General features: G+C 40.3%; 1 protein-coding gene and 1 long non-coding RNA gene across 8 annotated transcripts in view; one reads left to right on the top strand and one right to left on the bottom strand.

Moving 5' to 3' along the window:
• The window catches only part of RGS6 (regulator of G protein signaling 6), a 223,789-nt gene that overhangs the window by 165,242 nt on the left and 43,647 nt on the right, over positions 1-14,900 (bottom strand). The gene's annotated exons all lie outside the window — the stretch shown is intronic.
• On the top strand, positions 21-2,260 carry LOC310678318. The gene is made up of 3 exons (XR_014511730.1): positions 21-1,752; positions 1,892-2,001; positions 2,207-2,260. It is a non-coding gene; the product is annotated as an uncharacterized lncRNA (long non-coding RNA).

Genomic DNA, 14,900 nt, shown 5'->3' with positions numbered 1-14,900 from the left:
AAGACAAACGGCATGTAGCAGCACCTGTAGAAGAGACAATGAGAATGACGAAGGAGGAAGTGGGAGAGATGGGGGGTGGAGATTCACTTGGGACAACACCATTATCCAAGAGGCTGGGTTCTATAGCCTCTCTCTGTAAGATTGAAATAAAGAAGGACAGTAAGAAACTTTTCCTTGTCTTTGAAACTTTCCTGGGCAACCAGCCGGGAGCCACTGACAGCATCCTGACATACAGTAGTATGGCAGTCACGGTAGTGAAGCAGACACCATTTTCTAAATGTCCACCAGTATGCTTCGTTGTTTACCATAGTTTGGCTTAGCATTCTGTGTGATGCTTCTGCTGTCAAAAACATAAGGGACATATTACATTTGACAGGCATAGATATCCTCCTGTGAGAGATTCCTGTGCTTCTATTGCCTCCGTTGAAGTAAATTGTATAAATGCTTTAAGAACAAGAACAGCTTCCACATCAACCTGTGCTCAGTGAGTCTCAATATCCGTTTTATACACAACATTGGTATGAGGCTCACTTGCAGGCGTGACCCCGTTTCTGAGAAACTGTACGTTGTGATTTGACCCTTAGCAGAGAAGAATGACAGGCTGGGGACAGAGTGCAACAGAGCTGAGACACCAACAAACTACAGAAAGCCGCTGAAGTAACAGTGTCAGAGAGGCCTTGTTAATCCTGGAAAACTATGAAAGGAAAACAGAACCGAATGCCAGAAAACTTCTTGGCATCTCTGCAAGACCTCTTTATATACAAAGAACATATGGGCAGAGTTCAAGCTGTTGATTGATAGCTACTGCACTTTTTAAATATGTTTAATTTTGCTGTTCTTATATTTTAAAGGAAAAGTGTAATCTTTCACTAACTGGCTTCTAGTTAAGCTTTGTAGCTTAAAGACTGTATATGAAAACAGATGAATATCAAAAGGCAGTGCTTAATAAGTTTCAATATGCTCTTGATTGTTTTTAAATATTTTTAGATTTCTTAACTTTTAAAAAATGTTCTAAATAGGTTGTTATTTAGTTTTATTTAGTGTTTATTTAGTTTCAACTGTACTGTTTTACTACTTTGTTGATGGCCACCCTGGGCTCCTTTGGCAGGAAAAGTGGGACAGAAGTTTATTATCGTCATCAATCAACAGACTCCATTGCTATGTGAGCCAGGCCATAATGAACAGTTAATTTCTAAAGATGTGAGGATTGGTTTATTGACCCCACAGTTCTAGAAGAAAGAGGATGAAGTTTGGGCCCACAAATGAAAGAAACCAGGATGCCAGTGGTTGCATTAGTCCTTTTCTAAGCTACTGAATCTGGCAGTCAAGAATAAATTCATGTGACTAATTGATATTCATTGGCTAGAAAAGCCTTACTTAAAATGTAGAAAATAGGTTTAAAAAAACACTGGGGTGGAAACATGATTTGAACTAACTTCATAAATTTCATTGTCTGTTCTACTTAATCTTGCGTCATGAGAGAGCCTGTTTTATAGCACTATGAGTTTCTTCAGGATTAAATATTGCTGCTTTAAAAACAACAACTCCGTGCAACAAAGTGAGATAATCACTGGTCAAGTGCAAGTAAAAGGAACCACTGAGAGTAAGTCAAGTCCTGTGTTGTTCTTTTAAAAAATTGGGCAGCTAGCCATTTTTTCTTTGTAGTTCTGACCTCACCTATATTCTATTAGATAAGGGTGTGTAATTTAGGCTTGCCTGTAGTAGAATAACACAGTATTATGGTTTAACATGGTGAGCACTGTGTGTTCAAATTTCAAACTAATTCTTCCAATCTGTTTAGTGGAACAATTTCCTGTTGATTTCATCTGTTACTTTCTATTGTATTAAAAACTTTTTCCTTTTCTTTGTTCTACCTTTCACTTTCATTAAGTGCTCCTTTCTTCTGAATTGCAAGTTTTCACTTGTTTGATTGACTTAGAACTTGACAGCAAATGTTCCTGCCTTGAGAAACAGATTTGCACTTGGCCGAAAGAAGAAATGGTGAGTGGGATGTTTTCACAGCTACCAAAAGCTGTCATGTAGGAGGCTGGTGGTTTTTCTGATGAGAAGGTGGAATATTTCCTAAAATATGAAAGGTAATTGGGAGAGGTCCCTTAAAGAATGGATGAAGGGGTGGTGGTGTTCAAACGATCCAATACACGCAGAGTCACAAACCTATCACAAAATATATTGCTTATTTTGACAGTTTCCAGAAGATGCTGAATTACAAGCCTTCAACATGTAAGCTGAAATCTGAAAACTTGGTAATATTTATCAATCAATACAAATGTTTATGGAGTTCAATTTCATGTCATGTAACGGGCAAGACTCTTCCAGTTAATACCGTTTATTTTAAATTGTATACCCTGCTTTTTGTGGAACCTCTTTCAGAAAGCAGCTTACAATCTCCAGTAGCAACCAGTTCCACGTTTTCTCAGTGAAATAAATCAATTTACCATACAGACAAAGCATGAAAAACAAAACATTCATATGGACACATTTCCCCCCCAAATATTTGCTTACCTGGAGACATGACTGCAAACTCTGGATAGGGTCTTCAGACCATTTGAATATCTGGGGCCTAGACATATGAATGGTCTATAGAGGAGGTCATACTAAATAAGACTGAGAAGACCTTATCCTAAGAGTATAAGCCTACAGGTGTGTATTAGTTAGCATGCAGAACTCCACTCAGCTGACACCACCAACTCTGATTAATAGGATTTTCTTTTCTTTTCTTTTGGAAGCACAGAGAGACAAAGGCTTCAAGAAATGCAGGCAATTTAGAAAAGAAACCAAATGTAGCTTTTCTTCTCTGGCTCTGAACTGTTGGTACTTTGCTGAACCAGTACTAAACCTTACTAAAGTCAGCATCTACACAAGCACATCTGGACATGCAACATGATAGAAGCCATCTCTCTAGAGCAGGCATGGCCAATCTTGGCCCTCCAGATGTTTTGGGACTACAACTCCCATCATCCCTAACAGGACCAGTGGTCAGGGATGATGGGAATTGTAGTCCCAACACATCTGGAGGGCCACATTTGGCCATGCCTGCTCTAGAGTAAGTGATTTCTCTTCTCCCGCCCAAATATATATATAGAGAAAAACTATTTCTCTCAGAAGGGGACTTTGGGAGGTGACCTCTTTTTTTCCCCTCTTTTTTTTTTTGCAAGGGATAGTCTTGGTCCATCAGGTTTAGTGGTACTTGTAGATTTTGTTGGGAATCTGGTATGAGATGCCCATGCAGTGGAAGTTGCTCCCAGCACCAGTCACCACATAGCAGCAGCAGGTCCAAATAGCTTTTTGCTGCAGAAGATAAGGCTCAGTAAAACAGTTCTGAACATAGATATATACAGCTTGTAGGATTTGAAGATACAGCTATCTACAGATCCATACTAGAACAATGTAACTCCATTGCTCCAAATAAACTCCAGCAATTCAAGACATAACACAGACTCTGACTCACACTGATGAACACAATTGAGCTGACATACATTAATCACAGATATAGTCAGGGACACTGGGCTGGGTGATCTTGCACCTGCAATTAGCTCACCCATGGGGTGATTTAAGGTCATGAAAGAAATTAACCCCTTCCCATGTCCAGTTACTCCAACATATTTGGTTCTGGCCAATCAGGAAGCTAGCTTTAAACCGGGCCTTTCTTAATGTTTTGTTAACTGCTGAAGGTGCAAAGAGGCATGTAAGAAGACTACCACCAATAAGTGCCCTGGTGTCCCTTAACACCCCAGTTTAACAAGACATGTTTATGACTTGTTAACACATCAGACTGGCAAGAAGTGTAGCTGAGACAATAGGTGTGAAACTCTATCTGGGCTACACCTGCTGTTTCCTGGAATGTGACTCAGCAGTCTGTTCTGATGGCAAACTTGGGGTCAATCTAAACTGCTAGATTGGCATATCCAACTATATCCAAAATGCAGCCTATCCATCATACCCATAATACATCCTGAAATATGGTGCCAAAGCATTTGATACAGTTTTCCCCACATCTTTGCCTCCAAATCTCTGAGAAAGGCTAACCAGTAAACTGAGATGTGATGATATTTATTCCATTAGTTATGAGTGAGCATGAATATGCTATTATGCTAGTAGACATCTTTAGTGACGACTTCCAGGCCATTTGAAATGATGGCTGTTACTGATGGATGCTGGAGTCAAATAAGATTTGGTAGGATACCGCATTGGATCTCTCTGGTTTAGACCTTTCCTTTTTCCTTCCACAGAGGGTCCAATGATAGGTTATAGGTTATAAAAACAGAAAAAACAACAAAATACCAATCCCAAAATCAGTAATCCATACGGGGAATACACCAACAACATCACTTAAAAAAAATAAAAATCAAAGGCCAGGGTAAAGAGATGCATTTTTGGGAACCAGTGGAAAGTGTAATAGATTGTGCCAAACGCACGTCTCTGAGAAGGGAGTTCCATATTCTTGGGGCTACCACCGAGAAAGCCCTCTAACAAGCCAATGTCACGCTCCACCCCTCAAACCTGAGTGCAGCGGAAAGAAAAGGGGCTTCTCTTTTGAAATGAAGGCTGTTAAGTCTTAAAACACTAATACCGTACAAAGCTTTATGCAAAAAAATCTCTCCAAATAGAGTTTATATAGTTTTCACAAACATTGTTTTGCTGGGTATCAGCCTTGAATGAAGCATTGCTCATTTTCTGAAATTTGATTAGCTCTCCAGGAAATCAGTGTTCCAAAATTAGGACAGTTGTGCCTGGCCTGGGAGATGGAGGAGGAAAGGGAGCCTGCAATTTAGATATGAAATTGCCTGGAGATGAGCAAGACCATTGGCTCATCTGGCCTAATGCTGCGTGCTCTGACTTTGTGGCAGTCCCAAGCATGGGTCCTCCCCAGCCTTGTTACATGAAGTTCCTTTGGACAAGGAGATGTTGGGAGCAGAACCTGGACTCTGCTACATGGTATGTGCTCTCCCACCAAGCCATGGCTTCTCCCCAACTTCACATGAATGCAGTTTAGACACAAAGCTCATTCTGATATGGCTTCTGTTAAAGGGGTTAACATCAGCTGAGTTTTAAAATCCAGAAACCTCTTTTCTGTTTCGAGCGCTGCCTTGGGATGGATTGAAATTCTCAGCATTGCGCAGCTCCTGCTCCATATTCTTCTTGCACCTCCTCAGTACATGACGAGACAGCTTCTCTGTAACCTCTGCGTCACTCATGTCTCCACCTCCTTTCCGTGCTGCTCAGATTTCTGCCACAAGCGGTTCACCGTGAGGAAAAGCACACTTCCTAGTTATATCTGGTATACTGAAAAGGGCTACCGTACTTCTTTGCTGAAGGCCAGCCTAAATCAGGCTCCAGTTGTTCTGGTCTACAATGGGTGGGGCTGGTGTGAGTTGTGGTCCAAAATATCTGGAAGTCACCCCTTGGGGGAGGCAGCTCTAGACTGTGGACCCAGTGGTTTTGTTTGTTACTATGTTGTGTATTTCTGTGTTTTTATTCTGCAAACAGCCTTGTGATCCGCGGATGATGGGTACTATAGAAATTTAATAAATCCAAATAATATTAGCCAGGAGTAGATAAATTGCAACTGCATTTCCCCCCACAGCTGTAAATGTCCCATACGATGGTGTTTTCAATACAGCAATCTTACCACTGAGATACATAGAAAAGTAGCTAAAAGATGAACACACTATATCTGCATCAAGTCTAATTCTAAAAAGAATTGTCTTCAGCACAAGTGCTTCCATGCAGCTTTTAAAAGAAAATCAGGGGAAAGTGGCAGCAATCTACATACAGAAGCAGTCAAACACATAATAAAGGGGGGTGGTAGGGGAAAAAACCACACACCCAAGGCTGTATCTTGGAGTGTATCTAAATGCGTTTATGCCAACCCTCAAAAGAAGGGCAGGAAAAAATCATTTTGTAGCTTGGAGCAAACTGGAGTTATGCGTTTGCATGTATTTCATCATCGGCTTATTTAATGTCTTCTGTTTCTTAGGATGACTCTATAATTCATCAGCTGCCTTAGGAGACCTATAATAAAGTGATGCTTGTCCTGCTTCCTCTATTTTTATAACTCTTTGCAGGGAATCTCTGAATTCTAATGCAAAACAAGGTACTGAAGTCTGGCTGGAAGCAGGTATTCCTATTTCTCTGTTTTGCTCCCAAACTCATAATATTTAAATGCTGTTAGGATGCTGAACAGCCTTAATTAAAAATAGATATATCTTTAGGGTGAAGAGTCAGATCAAAGAATCAAAATACTACGACTACTGTTATATTCAGATTGGTCGGAATAACTCTGGAACGTTGGTGATAAATTATCATAATAAAATCTTATTAGGCAACCGCAGCAGTCATAGCTAAGTGCACAGGTAGCCTCAACAACTGAAAAGGGCAGGTAACTGCTGGCTGACATTATGTGTAATGGCAAGATAATTTCAGGGGAATTTCCAGTGAAAAGAGCAGTAAAAGTATACTGCAGCTTCCTTGATGCTACATGATTCAAATTCATGATTATACCCCACCCTCCCCAGCCAAGGCCAGGCTCAGGGCGGCTAACAAGCAATAATAAAAACAAGTTGAATGAATACAACTTAAAAACAAGATTAAAATATAACATTAAAATATAACATTGAAATGTTAAAATATTAAAATGCAGCCTCATCACAGGAGGAGAAAGGAAAAAGAAAAAAGAAAGAGGGGGTGGGAATCAAATTGGCTCCAAGCCAAAGGCCAGGCGGAACAACTCTGTCTTACAGGCCCTGCGGAAAGAAATCAGATCCTGCAGGGCCCTGGTCTCATGAGGCAGAGCGTTCCACCAGGCTGGAGCCAGAGTTGAAAAGGCCCTGGCTCTGGTTGAAGCTAATCTAACTTCCTTAGGGCCCGGGACCACTAGGTTGTTGCTATTTATGAACCTTGAGGCTCTCCGTGGGGCATACCAGGAGAGGTGGTCCCGTAGGTACGAGGGTCTTAGGCCATGAAGGGCTTTAAAGGTCAGCCACAGCTTCCAAGCATCTGGTCAGTGTGTCCAGGGCTGAGTCAGTGTGGCCATCCATTACTGTTTATTGTGTCATCATACTGCACAATAAATATTTTTATTGACATGAGCAAAACCACTAAGGTAATAAGAGATGGAGTTATTGCTTTGGAAACTTTTAAAACTTATTCAACAAAATTTGTATGCCACGTAACTGTAAATGACTTTGCTGTTAATTTTGTAAAATGGAAGAAATAACCTTGCAACTCACTTTTTTTTTTTACAATCAAGTACAGTGGTACCTCAGGTTAAGTACTTAATTCGTTCCGCAGGTCTGTTCTTAACCTGAAATTGTTGTTAACCGGAAGCACCACTTTAGATAATGGGGCCTCCCGCTGCCACCGCAGCACAATTTCTGTTCTCATCTTGAAGCAAAGTTCTTAACCCGAGGTAATATTTCTGGGTTAGCAGTCTGTAACCTGAAGCATATGTAACCTGAAGCGTATGTAACCCGAGGTACCACTGTATATAAATTTTATGAAATAAAACAAAATAAAACCTCTAAGCAGTTTACAAATATTTGTATCTAATGTAGCACTATGTAAGGCTCCTGTCACAGCAAGAACTTGTACTTGAGCAACAGAACATTCCCCACTCCACACACTCCAAATCTGTTCTGTGCAGAAGAAATCCTTGCTCTGACAAGACATAGGAGCCAGATAAAATAAAATATACATTAAAATTGTTAATAAAAATGATGGTAAAGCCAAGTTGTTGGGTTTTTTAAAAAAAGCAAAATGAATAACACCAACAGTTAAAAGTATACATTTATTTATTTATTAGATTTGTATACAACCCTTCATTGGAAGATCTCAGGGCTGTTCACAGCCTAAAAAGACAACATAAAAAACCACAATACATAACGAAAATAAGAATGAAAACAAAACAAACAAATAACCCCACCTCCCACAAAATAATCAACCAAAGGCCTGTTTGAAGAGGAATGTTTTTGCCTGGCACCCAAAAGTGTATAATGAAGGCACCAGGTGAGCTAAAATGACTGATTAAAGTGCACATCAACTTTACACGTCTGGGCAGAAAAGGTTTCGTCAGGCTCCAAAAAGAATACTGAAAAGCACCTGCCTAATGTCAAGGGGAGGAAAGTTCCAGACTGTGGGAGCCTCATGTAGCATACCGAGTTAATGCCATGTTCTTCCAAAAGCAGTGTGTAATTTGGTACAACACTTGGGTGGTTCAGAGTGGACCATTTTCCTCCTCGCACAGCTGCACCTGCTGCTGTGTGGGGAAATTCTTCTTCCTCTTTGGCAGACTGATGCAGACAGCCACGCTGCCCCAGGAAGAAGCTGCTCCCCACAGGAGAATTTGCCTTGTCTCCCTGTCTCTGACCACCCCTGTTTTCTTGAGCCAAAGTCTTCCAAATGTGGAAATTGGAAAGACATTCAAAGCACCAAATCCCTTGACTCAGCTACTGCTAATGTGGAGAAATGGCTGTAATTTAAAGTCTGGATCCAAAGCAAGATTTTGCAATAAAACCCACAGCGCATTAATGGCCAGAATTCTTAAACGTTTGAAAACCTCTGCAAATGACCAGTAAGTACTTCGGTACTGAGGTCCTTAAAGCAGGAGCTCATTTTTTATACTTTTCTTAAAAGAAGGAACAACAGCTCCAAACAGTTTTTCAGTAAAGGTTACAATCATTTATTATTTATAAAAGTGTAATATTACAGAACAGATATAAAAAGAACAGGTCCCTGGACACAGGATCTAACATGAAGCTTTTGGGGAGCGATAGAATGGGACACTGGTCTTCCAGCCTGCTTAAGGATGAGACCACATTTTAAAACTACCCTGCAAGAAGGCAGAAAACTTGTATTGCCTGTATTTTTAAAGGGGGGAGGTCAAAGAAAGGGAGTCATTCTGTCTCAAAACCTCTCACCCTAGAAGGGTAAGCTTGAGGCTAAAATCCTCCATACGTAAAGGTAAAGGGACCCCTGACCATTAGGTCCAGTCGTGGCCGACTCTGGGGTTGCGGCGCTCATCTCGCTTTATTGGCTTCCAGGTCATGTGGCCAGCATGACTAAGCCACTTCTGGCGAACCAGAGCAGCGCACAGAAACGCCATTTACCTTTCCGCCGGAGCGGTACCTATTTATCTACTTGCACTTTGACGTGCTTTCGAACTACTAGGTTGGCAGGAGCAGGGACCGAGCAACGGGAGCTCACCCCGTCATGGGGATTTGAACCGCCGACTTTCTGATCGGCAAGTCCTAGGCTCTGTAGTTTAACCCACAGTCCCATACCCTGAGTCTAATTAGGCCCACAAGGCCCTTTGGGGCAGGCAATGCCCCCCTGGCCCAACCCCTGATGGCATCTGGTGCAAGGCAGGTAAAAGTTTGGTTCAGGTGAAAGGGAGAGTTGGAGGCACCTCTGATCAGCTACCTAGCCCTATGTGCAAAATAGTGCTTTGAAAGGAGTTTCAGGTCTTTGGAAGTCCTTCAAAGCACTCTCTTGTTCTGTGCTTTGAAAGGAGCTCAGCAAGACCCAATAATCAAACGATGATCAAGTCCTGAGCAGGGATCTTACAAAGTTCTCTGCAAGACTTCCTTGGGCAAAAAAAGATCACCTAAAGCCATTGTGACATCAGGTGATTGGCAGCTGGGAACCTATCATAATTGGCCTGTGAGGGGTGGTTGAGATAATGATCTGGCCCAGCGGCCAGATCCCCACCCCTGCTCCCACATTTACCTGGGAGTAAGCCCAAGGTTCCTTTTTCTAACAATAGCTCTTCTACGGATGCTGTTAGAGCTATTGTGCTGAAAAGGAACAAAATCAGATTCTTTCCACAGTGAAAAGCAACACAATAATTACCCTTCATGGGTGAGAAATTCTGCTTGCTCCACGGGGATTAATTTTAGTTTATTTCAAATTAACTGCCAGGCTTTAATGATTTTTAGGACATGCAGTTAATGAGGCCTGGGAGTGAGAAATCCAGGGGTCTTTGTTTTTTTTTTTTTTTATAATATATTTATTGAAGTTTTCAAATAAAGCATATATTAGATATGCACAACTTGTCATTGTCCATTTAACATCTCTCAATTGTTACATGGGACTCCCCCACACCTCCCGCATACACTTACATCATTATTAAATTAATTTCAAACAAATTATCATTTAACTCATCTTAATTAATAATCTTAATTTGGTTTGACATATAATTCAACCTTAAATCTAATTTAATGGTAGACAATTATCTGCACTGGCATCCAATTCAACACTCAGCCAAATTACAATATTTTTGTAAATAAATCTTAAATTCCCTCCAATCTTCTTCCATCCTTTCTTCTCCCTGGTCTCGAATTCTGCCGGTCATCTCGGCTAATTGCATATAGTCCATCAGTTGCATCTGCCATTCTTCCACAGTGGGTAGCTCCTGAGTTTTCCAATTCTTGGCAATTAATATTCTTGCTGCTGTTGTTGCGTACATAAAGAATGTTCTGTCCTTTTTTAACACACTCTGGCCGACAATACCCAGGAGAAAGGCCTCTGGTTTCTTAGTAAAGGTGTATTTAAACACCTTTTTTAATTCATTATATATCTTCTCCCAAAAGGCCTTCACTCTAGGGCAGGTCCACCAGAGGTGAAAAAATGTTCCTTCATTTTCCTTACATTTCCAACATTTGCTATCAGACGAATGGTATATTTTAGCCAGTTTAACAGGGGTCATGTACCATCTATACATCATTTTCATCACATTTTCCTTCAACGCATTACATGCAGTGAAGTTCAGCCCAGAGGTCCACAACCTTTCCCAATCTTCAAACATAATATTATACCCAATATCCTGCGCCCATTTTATCATTGTTGATTTTACCATTTCGTCATGTGTGTTCCATTTCAGCAGCAAGTTATACATTCTTGAAAGTACCTTAGTCTTAGGTTCTAACAGTTCAGTTTCTAACTTTGACTTTTCCACTTGGAATCCTAGCTTTTTGTCACTTTTAAACACTTCTTTAATCTGAGCATATTGTAACCAGTCTCGCACTTTGTCTCTCATCTTTTCTAAACTCTGCAATTTCCAGTTGTCACCATCCTTTTCTATTATCTCCCAATATTTTGGCCAGCTGGCCTCCATATTGGCTCTTTTCCAAGCCTTAGCCTCCAGGGGTGACAGCCACCTCGGAGTTTTATTCTCCAGTAAGTCTTTATATTTTGTCCAGACATTAAAAACTGATTTTCTGACAATATGGTTCTTGAAGGCCTTATTTATCTTAGCTTTATCATACCATAGATATGCATGCCATCCAAACGCATTATTAAAACCTTCCAAATCCAAGACATCCGTATCTTCAAGAAGTAACCAATCTTTTAACCAGCAGAAAGCTGCAGCTTCATAATACAACCTTAAATCTGGCAGGGCAAAGCCCCCTCTTTCTTTCGCATCTGTTAATATTTTAAATTTGATTCTGGGCTTTTTGCCCTGCCAGACAAATTTAGAAATATCTTTCTGCCACTTCCGAAAGCACTCTGTCTTGTCTACAATCTGCAGTGTCTGAAACAAAAATAACATTTTTGGCAATACATTCATCTTGATGGCAGCTATTCGGCCTAACAAAGAAAGATTTAGTCTTGACCAACTATCCAAGTCTCTCTTAATCTCTGACCAGCATTTTTCATAATTATCTTTAAATAAACTCAGGTTTTTTGCTGTTATGTTTACCCCTAGGTATTTAACTTTTTTAACCACATTTAGTTCTGTCTCTTTCTGAAGCTGTTCCAACTCAGTATCTGTCAAGTTTTTCCCCAAAACTTTAGTTTTTTGCTTGTTTAACTTAAATCCTGCCACTCGACCAAAGTTTTGAATCAGTTGTAGTACTCTTTTCAAACTAGACTCCGGCTCCTGTAATGTCAGAACTAGGTCATCTGCAAAAGCTTTAAGTTTATATTGTTTCGCTCCGACCTGAATCCCTTCCACCAACCGGTCCCCCCTAATCATATTCAGGAGCACTTCCAGAACCGAAATAAACAGTAATGGGGAAATCGGGCAGCCTTGTCGTGTACCTTTTTCAATTTTAAACTCTTCTGTAACCACATTGTTAACTATCAGTTTAGCCTTTTGTTCTGAATATATTGCCTCAATCCCGTTCTCAAACCCCCGTCCCACTCCCATTTCTTTTAAATTCCCCTTCATAAATTTCCAAGATATGTTGTCGAAGGCTTTCTCCGCGTCTATAAAAATTAAAACTGCTTTAGTGTTTATGTTTGTTTGTAAAAGTTCCAATATGTCTATAATGTTCCTCGTGTTAGTAAACATATGTCTGCCCGGGAGAAAGCCTGCCTGGTCTTTATGGATTATCTCACTTAAAACTTTCTTAAATCTTCGTGCCAAAACATCTGCAAATATTTTGTAATCCACATTTAAAAGGGAGATGGGACGGTAGTTCTTGAGTTGTGTCTTTTCAGTTTCTGACTTTGGAATCAATGTGATAAATGCTTCTTTCCACGATTCAGGCGCCTTCTTCCCCTCCATTATTTCATTACTGACCTCCAACAAAGGTTGTATCAAATAATCCTTCAATGTCTTATAGTAGTTAGAGGTCAGTCCATCTGGCCCTGGTGATTTGCCCTGTTTCAGACTCTGGATGGCCTGTTCAATCTCTTGTCGTGTTATTTTGCCATTCAAAATTATTCTATTTTCTTCTGACAGCTTTGCTAATCCATTTCTCTCCAAAAATTGTGTAATCTCTATTTCATCTTGTGGCCCTTGAGTGTATAACTTTTTAAAATACCTCTGGAAGCACTTTCTAATCTCTCCCGGGTTCTGAATGTTCCTTCCTTCAACCTCTAAGTTTGTTACTGTATTTAATCTTTGTCTCCTTTTCAACTGCCAGGCTAGCAGTTTCCCACATTTATTTGCCGATTCAAAAGTTTTTTGTTTCATTATTTTAATCTTCCATTCTATTTCCTGATTTATCAGTTTGGAATATTGTGCCTGATAAAGTTTAATTTCTCTCAGAATCGGTTGGGACTTCGGGTTAGATCTTAACTTCTTCTCCAACTCTTTGATACTTTCCAGAATTTTATCTTTCTTTTCATTTTGCAGTCTTTTCTTTAAAGAATTCTGTTGAATCAAGAACCCTCTCATCACAGCTTTACTTGCATCCCAGATAGTTCTTTTTTCCACCGTAGTGTTCAAATTAATCTCAAAATAGTCCTTTAAAGTTTTTTGGGCCTTCTTTACAATTCTTTGGTCTCTAAACAGGCCATCATTCATCTTCCATCTAAAGGAGCCGGTTGGGATCAATGTCATATCCATTCTCAAGGCGTTATGGTCGGAGCATGTTTTAGGGCAGATTTTCACCTTCCTCACCTTAGGTGCCAGACTTCTAGTTATCCATATTTGGTCGATTCGTGTCCAAGTCAGTTGAGCTTCAGAAAAGAATGTTCCTTCTCTTCCCAAGGGGTTTCTAACTCTCCAGATGTCAACCCAGTCCATATTGTCAGTCATTTCAAAAAAGGTCTTAGGTAGTCTTCCCTCTTTAGTAATGTTCTGGTTCTGTGACTTATCCATATTTGTTGATGCGACCCCGTTCATGTCCCCCATCATGATGACGTTGTTGTAATCCAGATAATCCAGCATGGTCTCGTGCAACTTCTTATAAAAATCCGATTTACCTTCATTTGGAGCATAAATTCCTAATATCAAAATTTTTTCTCCTTGATACTGTACTTCTATTGCGAGGATTCTTCCACTTTCATCTTTAAAAAGAAATTTTGGTGAAAGGCTCTCTTTTGCATAGATCACTACACCTCTCTTTTTAACTGTATCCGATGATATAAATTCTTGACCAAGCCTTTTATTTATTAACACCTTTCTATGGAGCCTAATCACATGTGTTTCTTGTAAGCATATAATGTCCAATTGTTCCTTTTTTAAAATATGAAAAATTTTAGACCTTTTTTCAGGACTGTTACAGCCATTTATGTTCCAGCTCAAAAGCTGCAGAGACATCCTGGATAGGTCTGGTTATTCTTTCTGGGGTGGTACCTTGTTCTCCGGTCCTTGAGGATCCGAGGGGGCGGGCTCCCCTGGAAGTTCTGGCGCTGGCAATCCAAGTCCTTTGTGGAGGTCTTCTCCGTGTGCTCCCAAAAACTTGTCTCTATCTTCCACTGTTTTGATTTTGATCTTTCTCCCTCTGTAGGTACAGGATAATCCTTGTGGAAACTCCCACCTGAAGATAATTGCGTTGCTTCTCAACAGTCTTGCCAATTCCGTGTAGTTAGATCTAAGGTCCAGCAACTGCTTAGGAATGTCCTTGTAGATTTCAATTTTCTTGCCCAAAATGCCTAGTGACTTTTCGTAGTGCAGGCCCAAAATCTTGTCCCTTTCCTCCTTTGATCTCAGTGTTATCAAACAATCTCTGGGCTTCTCTGTCCTTCTGACTCTGCCAAGCCTGAAAGCAGATACGATTTTAAAGTCTTTTTCCTCTAACTTCCAAAACTTGGCAAATTCCTTAGTTAGAAATTCAATAAAATTATCTTCTTCCACCTCTGGTATTGACCGTATCCTCAAGTTGGTCTCCCTGTTTCGCAGTTCTGTCATCAAAAAGTAAGTCTGATGTTCTCCAACTTGTTTGCTGAGTGGTCTTACTTCTTTCTCAAGTTCTTCCAGTCTTTGACTAGTATCTTCAGCCAGTTTACGATTTTCACCTACAGCCTCCTTTAATTCTCCAATAGACTGGGCATTCTGTGCAACTTGTCCAGTCAGCTTATTCAAGCTTTCTGTGTTCTGTTCAATTTTAGCTGTATGCAAATCAGCCTTCTTGTCCAGAGCCTCCAGTTTCTCCAAAATTTTCTCCAAGACAGAGCTACTTGTCCCTGAAGCCATATCTCCCAGGTGCAGC

Source organism: Podarcis tiliguerta (assembly GCF_965153285.1).
Source record: "Podarcis tiliguerta genome assembly, chromosome: 1".
In the NCBI taxonomy this organism is placed as follows: Eukaryota; Metazoa; Chordata; class Lepidosauria; order Squamata; family Lacertidae; genus Podarcis; species Podarcis tiliguerta.
The sequence above is the reverse complement of the archived record's forward strand: the minus strand, read 5'-3'. Positions and strand labels throughout refer to the sequence as shown.